Below are 20303 nucleotides of genomic sequence, written 5' to 3'. Positions count from 1 at the left end.
CTGGAGTGAGGTGGAATCTTAGAGTTGTTTTGATTTGCATTTCTTTTATGACCAGAGATGTTGAGCATTTCTTCATATGTCTATAGGCCATTTTTAGTTCTTCTTCAGAGAAGACTCTCTTTAAGTCTTTGGCCCAATTTTAATGGGATGGTTGAACTAAGGAAATGGAAACCTCCCATGCTCCTGGATTGGAAGAATCAACATTGTGAAAATGACAATCTTGCCAAGGGCTATCTACAAATTCAACGCAATACCCATCAATATCCCAATGCCATTCTTTAAAGAAATAGAAGAGGCAGTTCAAAATTTCATATGGAATAATAAAAGACCCCATATAGCAAAAACAATTCTTAGCAGAAAGAACGGCGCTGGAGGAATTTCAATTCCAAACTTTAGACTCTATTACAGGGCTGTAATTATCAAAACAGCTTGGTACTGGCACAAGAACAGGCCTGAAGACCAATGGAATAGAACTGAGGACCCAGATACTAAACCACAGACCTATGGCCACCTAATCTTTGACAAGGGAGCCAAAAAAATAGAATGGAAGGAAGACAGCCTCTTTAACAAGTTGTGCTGGCAGAATTGGTTAAGCACCTGCAGAAAACTAAAGTTGGATCCCTCTTTGTCACCATGCACTAGAATTAACTCCAAATGGATCAAAGACCTGGAGGTAAAAGCTGACACATTGAAAGCTTTACAGGATGGACTAGGAGATACACTAGGCTTCCTTGGCACAGGTAGAAACTTTCTTAATAAGGACCAAGAATCACAACAAATCAGAGAAAGGCTGGATAAGTGGGACTGCATTAAACTGCGGAGCTTTTGTATGGCAAAGGACATAGCTAGTAAATTAATTAGGAAGCCTACAGAGTGGGAGAAGATCTTCACCAACCAAACAACGGACAAAGGCCTCATATCTAAAATGTATCCACAACTCAAAAAATTGAATCACTCCAAAACTAATCTCCAATGTACTAAGTTCTTGAATAGTAGAGCGCTTCTATTCACCCTGTGGAATTTACTTGTTCTATTTCCACAGAGACCAAACATTTCCTACAATGAAATGATCCCACATTTTGAGATTTGAATAATTTAATTCTCTATGTCTAATATCTTAAATTCACTCAGGAATTTCTTGCCTCTTTTTCTTTTCGTATGTAAATTATTTTCAAGTGATTTGCCTGAAATATGTCTTTCCTTCAATTTTCATGTCATTGGAGCAGGGATTGGTCAGCGGGTTATCATTATATGAACAGACATTTTGATTTGGACATAAACTAATGGTGTTTTGATGATAAAGCACTCCATTCCTTTCCACATTTGACCATTGTTTTAGGATTAGGACTGATTTTAAGGGTAGCTTTTCATTTTCTAGTAGTCACATTTTTCTTTTTTTAAAAAAAAGTACAATGGACAAGACATATATCTGTTTCTCACTGACAAGTGTTGAAATTTTTCTTTATTTTTATCTTTAGGATTTAAAACAAAATATTCAACATGGTGTTTTCACTTTCTTTGAATAGTTACCCAAAAGTAGCCTTGCTGGATGATAAAACTTTTACCTGTTTTAATCTGTAAAGGAAAAGCTATAATGTTTTTCCTAATGCCTTAGCCAATTTGCCTTCTCTATGACAGGGTAACAGGGTTGTCTTTTCCTTATATCCATTGTTTTCTTTCACATTTCTGATAAGAGTAATAGTATAAGTATAGTTCACTGGGTATTTAATTTACATTTCTGTTCATTATTGATGTTAAACATACTTCCATATACATATTGATATTTTCTTTGTCTACTTTTGAGAAATCTTAATTTTGTCCTCTACTCCTTTTATAGTAGGATTGTTGTGAGTTGTTCAAATTCCTGGCAAACTTTGGATCCTTATGTCTTATCACATTACAGTTTACGAATCTTCTCTCCCATTACTTTAGGTTGTAATTGTCTACAATTTCTAAATTAAGGCAAATTAAACCAAATACCAGAGAGGAATCCCATAAACATTACAAAAAATTTCATAGCTGTGATTGTCAAAATATATTGGGCTCTGGAGACATGTTTCAGCCTTTTTCATATCAGCAATTCCCTAAGAAAATATAGATTTTTTAAAATTAAATCTGTACCTTGCTAACCAGATTAAGTTTAGGAGACATGTCATGGTTATGAAAATATACTATCATTTCATTAAATTTCTAAATTAAGAGTGACCTGAAAAGTAGGACATTGAGTAAATTAGAAATAGAAAGAAAGATAACTCAAATCCAGTGCAAAAATTATAAAGCAAAAAAACTTGTTTACTAGTCCAGGATAAAAGACTTTCTCAACTTATTTTTTAGTTTCCACTTAAGATAAAATATTTCATTTTTTAGAATCCCTGCTTACCAAAAACTCTATATGGTTTATGAGTAAAACAATAATAAAAACTACTACCTTGAAACCATAATCATAAAAATTACCAATATAATGACCACTATATTCTAATTACCAAACAAGATGATAAAGAGACACTTACTATTAAACATTTGAAACAGCTTTTCTGTAGCACAGGTTATGGATCAGGAGAAGCCTGGGTCAAAGTGGCAGCAGGGTTATTTTGTAGGATCATCTCAGTAGCCGAATGGGAAGAATAATGTTAGCATTGTTTAGATTTTGCTCAGTCATCCGTATATTAACAAGCTCCTTTCTGATCTGAAATAGCCATCCCAGAAATCTTTTTGGCCATATCTTCCCAATAGAAAGAGTGATGCAAATGTGTTTGTAACTTACATCTTTTTTATCTTTAAGTAATTGTACAAGAGAGTAACTATTTAACAATTTGGTTTATGAATTCAAAGCATCCTGAAGGATGTCACCCCTTTTGTCATTTTCTCCCATTCCTTCTAACCCAACCTCTCCTATCAAATGTCTTAATTATGTAGATTGGGTTTGAATATTCCCCTTCTTTTTGTTAATTCATCACTGCCTCTCTTCTAGTCCATGACCACACCCTACCTTTCAAGTATCAGCTTTTGGTATTCGTTATTTTGATGGCATACAAAAGTTTACTAGCTTTGGCCACATTGCTCTCCAGGGAGATATAGACAAAGAAATGTGTATTCTTGTCAGCATTGTATGTCTGGTTTCCTCACACAATGCCAACAAAGAAGTCCTCATGATGTGAAATTAGAAGCTCCACCCTCCATTTCATTTGTTTGTTGTTGTTTTGTTTTGGATGTGGGGTTTATTTTTCCAAAAATTTCTTTATTAAGATTAAATAATTACATATATTTCACAGAACTGTTTCATAATTGTACTTAGCTGAAGTCACAATCACATTTTTACTTTCATAATAATAAGCGTGATCATTTGGTATTCCTTTTGTTGCACCAGTAGTTTTATATGGAATATCACAGCAATATGATAATTTTCAATGAAATACAAAACTGGGGGATATATATTTTTAAATTTTGTTGTCCTGATATAAATATAAGTATTTGAAAAATTCTTGTATTGTGTTTTCCCTAGGTACTTCTACCTTCCCATGAACTTATGATTACTAAACTTCAGGTAGAAAAGATTGAAATATATTTGCCAAATTCCCTTATCCTGTGAAACAATGCTTGTATGAATAATAATAGTGATTTTTATGGGACATAGTACTTTATAAAAATACTTTACATAAAGTATCTTTTCATTTACAAGTACTTTATAAAAATACTTTACATAAAGTATCTTTTCATTTACATAAAACTTAGGATGCAGATAGCTACATTTATAGCTACAGACAACATCCATTAAACGTTTTTGTTTATCTTCTGAACTTCTGAACTAGTATACTATATTTGAAAAACCAGTGAGACAGTGTTCTAATCTCATGAAATTTCCTAGATGAAGGATAAAGTCAAGAAGGCTATGTCCTTAATCCAGGTCATATTTCAATTTGGTTCACAGCTGGTTCAAAAATAGCTTTCAATGTTAGAACAATATTCTTTCTATAAACACATATTTAACTCAAAATAGTATTCTACTTATTCTTTGAATCATTGAAAAAAGTTTCTTAACTACATGCAGTTCTTTGGTTCATACTTGTCAATTAGGACTTTTACATGCAAAATGCAATTAAGGGTTGTAACAACAAAGCCAATGAAGTTTAAACATTAATAATTATTTTAATTATTCATAAGACTGTGAAATCTCTAGCTGGGACAAGCTTTAGATATATTATACTTTGTGGTTGTGGGTTAATTTAACAACCCAGCTTATTCCTCCTTTTTGCTGTGACAAGTTTTGTTCTTTTTTAAATTAAGGATAGATTACTACAATGATAGGAATGTGTATTGCCTAAAATTCACGACTTCAGGTAGTTATTTAAAATGACTGCCCCCAAAACACTATTCCACAAAAGGTGCAACATCTGTCCATTCATGGTTAAGTTTAAGTGGGTCAGGTTCCTATTCTTGATTTAATTCTTTCAGTCAATTTAATTCTGCATGTTGAAGGCTAAATCCTGATAAATTAGTTCAAAATCTAACCAGAAGTTTTGCCTTAATTTGATTGTAGCTATCAATGCTCACTCATGAAACAAGAAAAAGTCCTTCACCATCTCCTCCTCTATCCACAAACAAACAACAACAAAAGCAAATGATGCTGTGTAACAGAAAAGGTAAGCCTGTTGTTAAACCATAAATGCAGGCAGACCCTTGCAGGGAATTCATAATGTGAGATTAATCCTTTCCCTTAGGGTTCATAGTGTAAACTTTGTGTTTGAGACTGACATCTTGGTTTTGCTAGTACTGGAGCTTGAATTCAGGTTGTTGTCTTTTACCTTTTTTTAGGGGCTGGCACTTTGCCACTTGAGTCATCACTCCATTTATATCTTTCTGCTGGTTAATTGGAGATGAACATACATCCCCCATCCCCAAGGCTGTTCTCAAACCACAGTCCTCAGGTTCCAGCTTCTGAGTTTATAGTGTCTGGCTGATAAATAAGTCTTAACCTTTCAATTGTGAAGTACATGTTACTTACAGAAACTCTAAAATATAAATATTATTTTTCATTACAAGCAAAACAATGGTATAGCCTTTACCTCCATCAATCAAAGCCCTTTATTGGCTGTGGATGAAGTGATCCACATTTTTCTTCATAACTAAAATCCATTTTAAGTAAAAGTTACTATTAGTGTAAATATCAGATTAAACCCCGATTAGCTTTTGCATACACTCTTACCATTGTGCTAATAGTCAATTCAGAAAATGCATGTCCGTTACCCATTTGTGGGACTTCTGGGAACTGAATTTTACAACATAGGTGACTGTTTTCCAAACTCTGAAATTTTATCCCAGTGTCGAGTTGTTATTTCTTGCATGCCACTGAAGGAAAGTTCACATTTTGTCTATTTAACTTATTATCAGTGGATTTTGTGCTGTCATAAACATTCTTGAACATGTTTCTTGGCATTTATTTGCCTTCATTTCTATTATCTGTGGATTTGTTCAGTCACTAGAAACGTGTTTAACACACCAGGCATTAAGCCAACTAGTTTTCCAAAATAGTATTCATTTATTGTTCCACTAGCAGGGGAATAGGGTTTCTTCTTTCAAATCTTTGGCAATGTCATGCCATTTTAAGTCACATAGATTTTGACTATTGGTAGAGCTCCAACAGAGACAGCACATTGCTACCACAATGCTTTGCTTGTCACTGGCTAGAAATGAGATAGAACATCCTTCATGCTTTGTTAGTTTCTCAGATATCTTCTTTGAGGAAACAACTGGAAGGTTTGTGTGTGTGTGTGTGTGTGAGAGAGAGAGAGAGAGAGAGAGAGAGAGAGAGAGAGAGAGAGAGAGAGAGAGAGAGAGAGGAGAGGGAGAGGGAGAGGGAGAGGGAGAGGGAGAGGGAGAGGGAGAGGGAGAGGGAGAGGGAGAGGGAGAGGGAGAGGGAGAGGGAGAGGGAGAGGGAGAGGGAGAGGGAGAGGGAGAGGGAGAGGGAGAGAGAGAGGGAGACAGAGAGAGACAGAGAGAGACAGAGAGAGACAGAGAGAGAGACAGAGACAGAGAGAGAGACAGAGAGACAGAGAGACAGAGAGAGAGAAAGAGAGAGAGAGAGTAAACCACTTTATCATGTTTTTGGACTGAAAATATATTCTCCCAGACTATTGCTTAATTTTCACTTTATTAATGGTGTTCTTTGGCAAAAATATTCTTACACATATAGTTAAGGATATTAATTTCTCACTTCATATTTTTTACTCTCCATGTTCTATATTTTCAAACTGAAATATTATATTACAATTTTGTTAAGCTTTATTAGTTTTTAATAATATAGACCACACTAACCAATTTGTAATTGCTATTTGAATATGGACATACTTATCTTTAGAAAAAGATATTCAAAACTACAAAACAATTTAATTAAGAAGATCTTTACTTCAGTGCTATGAACTAATAAAGTTTTCATAAATATAGGTTTAGTATGTGTGGACATATTTTGTGTATTTGAATCTAGTTCTATTCGTTTACTTATTTCTCATCATTTTATCTTATTAATTAGTGTGGCTTTTCTATAAGATATTTTTTTTGAAAGAATCTTTTAACCCAAATTTATTTTAAAAAAATCCCTCATCTTGTTGGCCTTAAACAATCTTGGGACTAACTTCTCATATTCTACCATAATAATCCTTTGGGGGATAAGATTAAATTGAATATGTAAATCACAATATAAAATATTGTTTTTTTAAATAATGAGATTTCAGTTTTATGAATATGGTTAATTTTCTCTTAGATTGTTTTCAATACCATTATGAATTTAGAAAATCATTAGCATGTTTAAATACTTGAAAAACAACTATAAATAGTACTTTTTATGATTAATAAATCATCCTTGCATCCAATAGCATTTATCAACACACTTATTCCTTTAGCTTACCGGTAGATCCCTTTGTCAGTGTACCCAAGAGAGTGTCCTTAAGGATGGCATATGTTTTCTGTATAAGTGATCAGTTTATTTACGAGAGATCACTGGTGAATTAAACTGTCATCAAATAGGAACTGCTGGGTTTAGTCTTTTCAATTTTTCAAGAGTTCTGCCAGATGCCAGGACTCATGCCTGAAACCCTAGCTACTTGGGGCATTGAGACCTGGAGGTATGTATTCCATATTTTTGAATTTAACATTTTTCATATGTGTTTTGGCGATAAAATTAGCTGTCTTGCTTAATTTTTTCATATGTTGGTGATATTTATGGATGCTCTTTTCAAAAACCACATTCCAGAAGTGTAAAAATAAACCACCCATCATGGCCTCATTTGACATAACCTGTTTGTATTTGGTTAAATTTTCAGTGCTGATGTTTGAAACCATGCTTACTTGAAAGATATTAATTTAATGTTGCAGACTTAAATTATAAAGGAATAAAAATAGAGATGTATGGGATTAATATATATGTATATGTATATGTACATATATGCATATATTATTAATGAAGTAGATTAGGACCAAGTTCTGTAGACTAAAAATGAATAATTAGTGACACTTTGTTTAATATTTTAGGCTATTTTGTAAAATACAACAACTTCAAGCAGTCATATAATTTGTCATGGGAAGTCACTTATGTATTATTTCTTGAAATATCAAGAAATTTAACATTCTACATACCTGGAATTTCAGGAATACAAATGTATTCTGAGAGACATACATGACTCATAAATAATTAGTAATATATTTTAATAATTATTTGTAGTAGTAAAAGCATTTGTTTTGAAATATTAAATTGCAATTGCTGTTTCTGAGAATCACTGCCACATTGCACCTTTTGCAGTTCTTACCAATTAAAGAAAAAATATTTAGGACTACTATCCAATAATTGTACATTAACTTGTTTTGAGGATTGTAAGACAGAAAGGATAATTTACTTCTGAGAGACTTAATTTGAAAGTCTACAAACAATACAAAAATGCGTGAGCATACACTGTCATAGACATCTCTAGGCTAGTTTTTTCAATTTTCTTTTTTTCATTTTTTATTTCTTTCAGCCCTACATTAAAAAGAGTAAATAGCACTGCATTGCAGGATATCGTTTATTTAGTCTTGTTACAAGCAGGATAGTGGGGGCCATGGTGGCTGAGAGAAAGAGCACCTCACTTGCCATTAGAAGATCCCTGGGAAATGACTTCCCTGGCTCTATTACAGTTGCTTTCCCAAGTTTTGTTTCATTCTCACAGTTTACAAGAGAAAACAAACTGACCCACGATTTATCCACCTTGCCTCATCTTACATTTTACTAATGTGATTGCTGATTTTAATGTGTAAAGATGCCAAGACCTTTGATATCAAGATTTATTTATTTATTTGCTGGACTAAAGCCACTTTTGTCATATGAGAAAATACTTATTTTTCTTCTGTGTAAAAATGAATAAATGCTTGAGTTGTCAGAGGCAATGTATTTAATTTCCAGTTTATCCAGCTAGCTGCCCCACAGGTCTTCTGTCTAGGGCATTTGTATTTGTTTATTAAATGTGAATTTTAGGCTTTAAGTTGTGATAGCCAATTTGAAGACATTTCTGAATATTTCTATCATATACACTGAGATTTTTGTTCATCCTCTGATGCTTCTAATGATCCCAAATAGTATTATTTATAGTTTATATTTATTTTTGAGTGTCCTGTGAATATTGGCTAAATATTATACAACGAAGTATGTTTAAAACAAAGAACTAAAAATATGTAAAATATGAAAAGGTACTAAATCCTTTTTCTTTTCTTTTTTTTTTTTCTGGTTGGTCATGGGGCTTGAACTCTGGGCTGGGGCCTTGTCCCTGAGCCCTTCAGGTCAAGGCTAGCACTCTACCGAAACACAGAGCCACTTCCAAAAAGGCACTTAATCTTATCAAAATAACTCCATGTTTTGTATAAACATAAAGTCATCAGCAGCTAGCTATTCCTGTCATTAGTATTCATTCTCTAGTAATCACTAAATTATCTATTAAATTTAAATATGGTAAAAATCTAGATGCTCTTGATAAAAATGTAAAATTTAGGCTTGGAAATGTTTTTTTTTTTTCCTGAGGATAAATGGACAAAAGCTTCAGATATCAGGAGCTCCGAGATTGACCCAGGAATTGTGTTCACTGAGGAAAAGAAAAAGTCACAGGAAAGGGAAGGACCAGACCCAAACTTGTGTAATGGAAAAGGCTGGAAGAGAGTCACTCTGCTTGTGGTGAGGCTGCAAAGGCCTATGGTTGCTTGTCCTACATCCCTAGATGAGAAATGGTTATACTAGAAGGCAGTGAACAACAGAAATAGACATTCTCCACAAGTTTACCCACAGAAATGAGTTATGTCCAGAGAGAGGTGAGCTCTTTGGTACCATGCTGACATCTAGTGCTCTATGAACAATCCTCACTGTACAAGTACAGTATGAACAATCCTCACTGTACAAGTACAGTCTTCAAGAACACCCCCAGAAATAAAGGAATGATGGGAATCTCAACCCAAGGCCATACCTTATCTAGGTAAACCATATGTAAAAGTTATATTTCAATGATAGGAAGAAATTCTACTGTGCTACTGCAGAGTAGATAAAGTGTTATACATTTCAAAGGGCTAGAAGATCAAATTTCAGATGATTTACTGTAAAATGTAATCAAATGTTTAAAAGGTAGTTATATGGGCCTTGAATGCGGCTTAATGGTAGAGTTCTTGACTATTATTCATGAATCCCTGAGCTTGATTCTTCAGTATCACATGAACATAATAAAGGGAAAAAAATAAGATAGAACTAGGTGCAGGTGGCTCATGCTTATAATCCTAGCTACTCAGGAGGCTGAAAACTTAGGATGGAGATTCAAAGCGAGCATGACAAGTCCATGAAACTCTTATCTCCAATTAACTATCAGGAAACTGGCTAAAGTAGAAGAGTACTAGCTTTGAGCTAAACAGCTCAGGGACAGATCCCAGGCCCAGAGTTCAAGCCTCAGTAGATATGTTTGCTATGATTTAGCAAACTATACAAATACTAAAACATTTTCTGGGCCCATCATTAATATGAACAATATTTATGTTTTTATACATTAAAGTAAGTTTAAAGAGGGCCGGTAGTTTGGCCTAGTGGTAGAGTGTTTGCCTAGCATGCAGGAAGACCGCTCGATTCCTCAGTACCACATACATAGAAAAAAAATAAGTTTAAAGCAATTGAAAGAATGAAAATCATATGTAGAAGTTCTAATATGTATTCAGATATATAGATATAAAAATTGATCTGTAATGAAAATGATATCTAGAATCCTGAATGAGATAAATTACATCAATAATAGAAAATACACAATATTTTATTCTAAAATAAATGTGATTTTGACAATTTAGAGAATTCAGTCTTCACTGTTATTTTTTTCCCAGCAAATTTAACACAGTACAATGTTACAACTTTGCCTACCGTATCTGTCATTGTTTTGCTATTTTTATTTTCATGTCAATAAGTTATATTGTTTGAGCCACTAATTCAACACATATCCTGTATTGGTTTTCAGGGTTTTTTTGGTAATATTTGTGAAATATATATATATGTGTGTGTGTACATATATATGTGTGTGTGTGTTTGTGTACATGATTTTTTTTATGCTGGTACTGGGGCATGAACTCAGGCCTTGGGTACTGTTCCTTAGTTTTTGTTTTTGTTTTTGTTTTTATTTTTAATATGGACTCTACCACTTAAACCATAACTACACTTTCAGCTTTTTTTATGGGTGATTGGAGATAAGCGTCTCATGAACATTTTTGCTGAAGCTAAGTTTGAGTCACAATTTTCAGCCCTTAGCCTTCTGTGTAGATAGAATTAGAACTGTGAGCCACTGGTGCTCAGCTTGTAAATGTATTTCTAAAAATTATTTTGTGCAGTAAAATTTAAGCATTGAAGTTCCATTGAGTTATTTAAATTATATTTGTGCACAATTTTCACTCCTTTAGAGGAGATTTTAATGAAGGAAGGAAATTATAAGCATAAGTAAACAGTTTGCCAGTAAAATGAAAAACCTGGGAAGATAAGAGGTTAAGTAATATGATAAATATGGAAGAGATATTCCTTGTTTCTAACAAGTACAGTGTAAAACTATAGGATAATGTCCTTGGGATGTTTAAAATCCTTCTAGTCAGATGAACAAAATAATCATGACATGAGAAATAACATGAAATTAATCTCATAAATAAAAGAACCTATGTGATATCAACACATTTCAAGAGTAAGCCACATTACAAACTATATTCCAGCATTATTTAAAAATCACAATTCAGTGATGTCACACTGAGTGACAAATGGAGTCTAACTATTCATGTTTGTCAGCTACTATTGAATGAAAATTAACAGAAGAAATGCTGCCACATAATAAATAAATAGATTCATGCTGGATACTAAATACCTGCCAGCACATGTTATTTCTAAAGCTTACTTCATACAAAAATAATCTCTTTGATCAATTCCATTGCTTATATACAACAAGGCAAATTTTATGACTGGCCTACAGTCTTACACTACTTTTTATTTCACTTTCATTAATGTATGTAAAATATGTACCCCTTCATTCACATTCCCTTAGCCTTTTCCATTTGACTAGTGGCACCTCTAAAGGAAAGACCTGTTTTATACTTCTGTCATTCATTCATTTTTATGCATGCTAATTGCTTTTGTGGGTTTTTTATTTTGTTTCAATGAATTTTAGATTTCTTTTTCTAGGTTCTGTCACAGATACAATGTTCTTTCGGTATTTTTCACCCACTAACAGTCTCCTTTCTTCCTTCCTATATCTGCAATGATACCAATTTTCCTCTGATCACTTCTTCCATTCTGTAAAGCCCTTGAAATAACCCTTTATAAAAAATTGTTATCGGGCTGGGAGTTTGGTCTAGTGGTAGAGTGCTTGCCTAACATGCAAGAAGCCCTGGGTTCAATTCCTTAGTACCACATACATAGAAAAAAGCTGGAAGTAGTGCTGTGGCTCAAGTGGTAGAGCTCTAACCTTGAGAAAAGTCCAAGGACAGTGCTCAGGCCCTTAGTTTAAGCCCCAGAACAGGCAAAAAAATTGTTATCATTTGAGTTACTAATTAAGCCATGTTCATTTGTATGATTTTCATGCAAGCATTCTTTTAAAGAAGAGGGCAATTGACATTTTTAAACAAAACTTACTAGCTAATATAATCATCTTCTAAAATGATTTAGCAGTAAACTCCAAGTATACTGCCACAAACATAGTAAAAGATGCAAATCAAGTTTCAATATTCTAAGTAAGAGCTTTTGTATTATATATTGGATAATGTGAGTTTGAAGTAGATTATAATTACTTAAGGATGAACATGCAAACCTCAGAGGACTTCAAATGCAGTTTCAGTAAATAAAAGAGAATACACGGAAGTGCTAAAAAGACAAAAAGAGTATGTAAAAATCAACAAAATAAGAATCCAGACTATACTAGATTTGTTTATCTTGGCTAACTCCAAACTGTATTCTCACATCTCAGTCTCTGGAATAGCCAGAGGATTCTAGGTGTGAGCTACTGATATACAGGTTTCTTTACTTTTGCTATTTGGTCACACTGGTGGCCAGAATTCACCATGAAGCTGGACAAACATCCCTGCAAGAATCTTTAACCTTCAGTAATTTTCACCTTCTGCCTTAGTCTCCCAACCCTGCTTTTGCTATGTATTCAGATCTGAGTCTTGTGTTCGGTAGAGGGTTAGTCTCTATTGTGCCTCATTTTCTGTTTCCATATAAATTCATCAATGTGATGATTTGCATTTGCACCTTGATAGTTTTAAACAAATTTTCACACCTGCAACCAATTTTAACCTGTAATGATTTTTTTGCTTTTTAAAAAATTTACTCTTCTTTAATATTATTCACCAATACTTTTGTTAGGTTGAATGATAATTTTATTTTTTTATTAAATGTTCTATTAAAAATTCTTCTTAGGGGGCTGGGAGTTTGGCCTAGTGGTTAAAGTGCTTGCCTAGCATGCATGAAGACCCGGGTTCGATTCCTCGGTACCACATAGAAAAAAGCCGGAAGTGGTGCTGAGGCTCAAGTGGTAGAGCTCTAACCTTGAGAAAGTCCAAGGACAGTGCTCAGGCCCTGAGCTCAAGCCCAGGACTGGCAAAAAAAAAATTCTTCTCAGTTTATAATTTTTGATGTTACATGATACTCATCTAAGGAAATAAAAGTTTTATTTATATTTTCTAGATCATTTTAAAGAAATGAGCTTCTCACTGATAATTAACACAAGTTCTTTATATAATTCTGTATACCTAGTTCCTTTAATAAGGGAAGAGAAACGACATCTTAATTTCTTGATTGCTCTTTTAATCAGATCTTCAATTCTATTTATAAATTATTCAGAAATACTTGTCAACTTATAACTTTTCTAAGCTTACTTTTGAATCCTAAGTTGGTTATCTGTGTGAATGGGAGGGCAAGTAGGGATGAAAATTGTTGAAGTTATTTATGTGTATGGCTAAAAATAAAACAGTGACATATGTTCAAATTAGTGAGAGTGATAGAATGAGTTTAGAGAGGACGATTTTAACGAGCAAATATTGCATCATATCTGGAAATAATGAAATCCCTTCTCTAACTAATGAATGTTAGTCAACAATGTAAAAAAAATCACTAGTCAAAATTGAGAAGGAAACATGAATAAAGAGATCACTGGCTCGGGATATACAAATGTTTTCATTAAGATGGAAAGCTGGCTTCTCAAAAGAACCAAATATAGAATAAATGGGGAGGTGTATTGATAAAGCAATTGGCTTTCTGCTAACAACTCAATATCCACATTTTTTTTTTGGCTAACAAATAGAAACACAAATGGAGATATTACCAGATAAACCAAAACCAAAAGGGACAAAACATACCTCTGGCAGAGTCTATTTCAGTATGAGTTAAGTAAATTATTTAGCTTATAAGGAAAGAGGGCTAGATAATAATTCAAACTCACTTGAAAAAATAGCAGCATAATTCAAGATAAGGAGGAAAAATGTGATCACTGTTGTTTGTTCACACACTATTGATACTCTGTTTGAAAAGTCAATTTCATAAAACACTGACTATAAAACTATGTTGAAAGATTTTTCCATGTATGGATAATTGCTATGCAATTTGTACAATAATAGCACAAGAATGGAGAAAGGAGGGAGGAATAGGTAAACAAAGTTTGCATATAATTTTGCCATTTAGTTGGCATTTAATCAAGTTTTTATAAATTCAAATGATATCTCTTTTCAATTTTTTTTTCTGGTGGGGGGGCAGTCATGAAGCTTGAATTCTGGGTCTGGGTGCTGTCCCTGAACTCTTCAGCTCAAGGCTACTGCCCAACCCCTAGGCCTGGACGTTGTTCCTGAGCTTTTGAGTTCAAAGCTACTCTTGAGCCACAGCCCCATTTCTGATTTTCTAATGATTAATTGAACATAAGAGTCTCATGGCTTTGTAGTATCCTCGCTGGCTTTGAATCATGATCCTCAGAACTCAGCTTCCTGAGTAGCTAGGATGAGAGGTGTGAGCTACCATGTCCAGCTCCCTTTTCAGTTTTTTAAATAGTATTATTTTACCAAGGCTGGGACTTGAACTCAGAACCTCACCCTCTTTCTTGGCTTTCTCAGTGAAGGCTGGCCCTCTACTAAAGACACACTTACTTCCAATAATTTCTTTCACAAGAGATAGAGAAATAACTGAAGCGATATCAGAAACAACAACAACTAACCAAACCAACAAACAAAAAATCTAGGAGCTTTAAATGGTTTACTACTAAGTATGTAGTTAACGTGAAAATGGCATTGATAGAAAGGCACCCGTGGCTAATGCCTGTAATCCCAGCTATGCTGGAGGCTTAGCTCTAAGGATTGCAGCTGGGAGTTAGCTGAGGCAGGAAAGTCAGCGAGACACTTGTCTCCAATAAGTTCCCCCACAAATAAAGCTGAAAGTGGAGCCATCAACCAAAGTGGAGCCATCAACCAAAAAAGATCAGAGACATTCCCTGAGTTCAAATTCCATGACTCCATGACCAGTATGCATCAGTATGCACCTGTTCAGAAACACGCATTCACCCACACCCACCCCCACACACATCATCATTGATGTGTCAGCAGAGAAACAACAATAAAAAATAGAATACGGTATTAATATCATTTTCAACACCGAAGACATAAATCCTTTCATCATAAGTATATTTAATACATTTATTTTATGTATTTATACTAAATTGAATATGCTTATTCAGTTTATTAACTAAATTGATTTACAGGTAATAAGCCTTACTTGCCCAACTGTACCGTCCATAAATACTCCTAATTTTATACTCAAAGAAACAAATAAATTACAAATAAAAGAACACAGAGGACATATATGTGAACAATAAAACAAAAGAGAGCTGGAATGATTCAGTAATGCGAGATAAAACAAACGAGACAAAAATTGCCTCTAGAAACAACAAAAGATTTTTTATGATGATAATAAGCTCAATTCATGAAAAAGATATAGATAGCAATTATAAACACATATACATTGATAATAAATAAATGAAGTGAAAATGGAAAGAAGTAAAGTAAGAAATTAAATAAAAACAGGGTTTATACTTCTTGATTTTTGTATTTTGTTTCAATAAGTGATGGAACATGTAGTTAAAGATCAATAATGGAAATTAATAACTTTGCAAACAACTTATATCTAATAGAAGGTTGTAGACTGGTACCCAAAATAACAGAATACTTCTCATCTATACACAGAACGTTCTCTAGGACACATTATATGTTAAGGCACGAATCTGGTCTTCATAATTTTGAAATAATTTAAATAATACTGACTATGTCTTCTTGGCAGAATGAAATGAAATTTTAAGTAAAGACAGGAAAAGATTTGGGGAATTAGAATATATGTGAAAGCTTTAGAAACACTTTTTAAGATTAAAAAATCAAATAAGAATTATAACAATATTTTGAGGTGAGTGAAGCTTGAAAGAAATATTAAGAAGAAAAATCAGTTCAAAACAAGGAGAATTTTTCTATCTAAAACACACAAAAAATTAAACAACATGCCATCTATGCCATAACTATAATGACAAAACCAATATAAGCCAAAATCACGAAAAAGGAAGGCAATAATAAAAGATACAGGGGAAACAGAATATAGTACTGAAAATCATGTAGCCCGAAAGACCAAAGTTAGCTTTGGAAAAGTCCAACTAAATTTTAAAAAATCATTAGCTAATATTGATATGAAAAATGTGACTATAAATAAATTGAGAAGACCTAAGTTATAAAAGAATGGAAAGGGAGAAGGGAAAAAAGGAGGAAAGAAAGGAAGAAGGAATGAAGAAAGAAAAGAAAGAAGTAGGGAGGAAGAAATAAAGAAAGAAGAAAGCAAAGAAAAAATGGAAAGGAAGCAAGAAAGCAGGGCAGCAAGGAAGCAATCTCTTGACACTAGAAGGGAGATTGGACCAGGAGACTAGGAGTTCAAGATCAGCTTATCATATGTTACAAGATTTTTCATGATTAAAAACCTTCAATAGCAACACCTACACAATAAAAATGGCCAAATAAAAATGATAAAGACCTTTCCATACAAAATGAATTGAATTGCAATTAACTTCATCATATCTGTTGCCTATTGGCATCTGTTAGTGCCTATTGATAGTCCCAGCACTGAGAAAGATGAGGAAGGATAATTTTTTAATAAAAATAATACTTTTTATGGGGGTGGTTCATGTATACAAAATGAAAATGTGTAATTGCTTAGGGTAATTAAAACAAATCTGAGCAATATTTTAAGTTGAATTGAAAAATGCAGTTGTTAATTTAAAAATCAAAAGAAAGAGGTAAATCTATATAAAATACCCTATTAATTGGAAGCATGAATGTCACAAAAATGGCTGTACTACTGAAAGAAATCTGCAGATTCAATACAATCCTGCTCAAAATCTAATGTGGAATTTTGTGGGTGATACTAGGAGGGAGAAACTGGGAGAGAGTGAGGGAAGGGGTGATGTTGCCCAAAAAGAAATGTTCTCTACGTTACTTACATAACTAACCTTTATAATAATTATAAAATATTTTAAAATAAATTAATAAACATACCATGGCAATAATAAAAAAATAAGCTGGAAATGTCTTTTCACTACTAGAATATTGGCTGTACCTGCTTGACAGTAGCCACACATGGTTTTGGTCTCTAATATGTGCAATAATTCAGTAGTGTATCAATTTACTTTTCTGAGCATGTACTCTTCTGAAGCTAAAGTAAAATAAATTTTCAAAATTTTGAGGAAGGATAATTTTTGAGTTTTAGGCCAATCTGTCTATATAGAGAGAACTTGTATCAAAAGAACAACGTACAGAAAAATGGAATATGAAAATTTTATGCCAGCAAATTATAAAACATAAAATGCCTATATTCTTAGAAATACATAAGCTGTCACAAACATATTAAGAATAATAGAACATTTGAACTGACTTGAAACAACTAACAAGATTTAATTATTAATAAACTTTTTAAAACTTGTAAAAAAATGATTAGTTCCAGATGGCTCCATTAATTAGTTCTACCAAATGTCTATAGAATTAACACTAATCCTTTGCAAACCTTCTGCCCCAAACTGGAAGAGAACAGAATATTTTTCAACTCATTTTGCAAAGTCATTATTACTCTGATAGGAAAGTCTGATGAGAAAATAGAAAGTACAAACAATTCCATCCCAGGATCTCTGGTGAAAAATAGGCACAAAATACTCAACAGAATGAAAAGCAATCAAGTCCTGCAGCCTATGAAAAGATGACAGGACATCACTCAAATGAAATTTATATGCTTTAACATGCCCAAATTAACAAATTCAATCTATCACATCAATAGGTTAAAGGGAAACTGACAGTCAAAGGGTTGAAAACCAATCTTGAGCATAAAGGCTCAGAGACAGTGCCATTGCCCTGATTTCAAGCCTCAGGACCAGCTCAGCAAATAAAACATTATGCATTTTGGGGTCATTTGCTTGTGCTTATACAAAAAAAAAAATCTTAGGAAAACACAAAGCTCATAAGGCCAACTAGATTGCGAACGACAACAAAACCTAATTTAAAATGACTAGGTTTTTAGTCCCTCTAAGAATGAACAGTGCAAAAAGAAAATTAAGAAAACAATTCCATCAATATCAGATTCTAAAAGGATAACATACAAATATACAAATAAATAAAATACATTTATAGAGTAAGATAGCTATGCTCTAGATTTAATAGAACTTAGATTTAAAAAATAACTTTGTTTGATCGTGAGAGAGTGGGGGGAGAGAAAGGGGGACAAAAACATGAGAAGGGATATCAAAGTTCGAGAAGTAATGCACCATTAACTGATGAATGTAATTGTAACACCTCTATACATTATCCCAACAACAAAATACAATAAAAAATAACCGCTCACACTTATGGTGTGGCAAGAATATGTACACAATTTAAAAGGGTAATACAAAAATGAAAGTGAGACAAGTGCATACAGATTTATGAGTAAAGACTGAACTTGGATTTTTAACTCAAAAGCATATGTAAACAGGAACTTTAAAGGAACCATTTACCCGCATTCAGGGTAAATAAACAATTTCTAGGCCAAAGCAGAACTGAAAATTTGTCATTGTAAGAGACTTTTTCATTGTTGTTCTTGGGGCTTTAACTCTGGGTGTGGGTGCTGTCCCTGAGCTCTTCAATCCCAGGCTACTGCCCTACCGCCTTGAGCCACAGTCCCACAGCCCCTTTTCTAGCGATTAATTGGAGATAACTTTCATGGTCTTTATTGCCTGAGCTGGCTTTGAATCTTGATCCTAAGATCTCAGCCTCCTGAGTAGCTAGTATTACAGGCATGAGCCACCATCCCAGGCTACAATTTTGTTTTTGAAAAGAAAAAATGGTTCAACATTGATTTGTCAAAATCATAAGTGGCCAAACAAAGAAGTTTAAATTGAACATCTTTTTAAAATTAATTATTGTGGGGTGATGTATACAGGAGTTATAGTTATATTCATCAGGTAGTATGTACATTACTTGCACATTGATACCCCTTCCCATGTTTTTCTCTCAATTTATCTATCCCCTCCCCCTCCCAAGCATCTTATTTTTCCTCTTCCCTTCCCTATTTCAAATAAACAAATTAACATATGTACAATATACCTGGTACCAAGTCAGATACAGTAACAACATGAGATAAATCAAGGAGAAAAAGGAAAAGAAGAAAAAAGAAAAGAAATAACTTCACATAGTACATTAAGGAGTACACTCATAAAGATAAGCCTCTTGTTTCCATATCCTGGCATTCATTTCACTTAGCCTCATCCTATATGGCCATATTTAGCCTCATCCTATATGGCCTTATGTACATAGCTTTTGAGCTATTGTGGTCCTCTGTTAGGAGAATCATAGATGTATACTAATTAAATTTGAAGGATACCATCCATGAACTTCAGAGGAAATTCATAGAAGGAAATGTTCATAAATCATGTATTTGATATTGTGTTTTGTCTGGGATACAACTGATTTTCATATCCCAACAATAAAACACCAAACAATTTAAAAAATCTCAGTTAAATAAGTCTCCAATAAATATATATGTTTCTGATCATAAATATGCATATTAATAACACTCATATTTATTATCTTGTTTCTTTAATGCTTGCTTATTGACACAGACTTCCCTATTGTTTCAGATGTGGTATTGTAGTATAGTTAAAGTGCTGGCCCTGAACTGTTTTCCCATCACTTCTGCAGCATGTTCTGTGCACTGCAGTTGCTGCTGCTCAATTTTATTAGGTGTATCTTAGGACACATTGGCTTCATTTTTTCTTTCCCAGGATACACTGGAGTAGACTTTCTCATAGAATATACATTTCTTTCAGTTCCCAAAGAATCCTTGTTTATGTTACTCAATACACTTCTGTATATTCTCTCTTCATACAGCTTAGCTTTGTGCAAGCTCCGTGAGTCGGAACTCCCTACCATGCATTCTGGAATGCTAACTGAATTTGCTAACTTGTGAGATTTTTAGAGTCGCGAATATCAATCACTGTCACTTTCTCTTTTCCATATATCTTTCAGAAGCTTGGATTCTGCACTGACATCTTGTTAAGTTGGCTGAAGATATTTGTTTTACTTTCATCTGACAATAGAAATTTGCTTTCTTTATTGGCTATTTGGGTATATCTGTGTGTGCATTACTGGACAGTACAATAAATGCCTCTACACCTGAATGTGTGCATAGAACATAGAGCAGAGCAATTTCTATCTGATATCCTAACATCACACTGATTTTCCATTGTGGAAAG

Source organism: Megascapheus bottae, chromosome 5 (genome assembly GCF_031878675.1).
Source record: "Megascapheus bottae isolate mThoBot1 chromosome 5, mThoBot2.hap1, whole genome shotgun sequence".
NCBI lineage: Eukaryota > Metazoa > Chordata > Mammalia > Rodentia > Geomyidae > Megascapheus > Megascapheus bottae.
The sequence above is the reverse complement of the archived record's forward strand: the minus strand, read 5'-3'. Positions refer to the sequence as shown.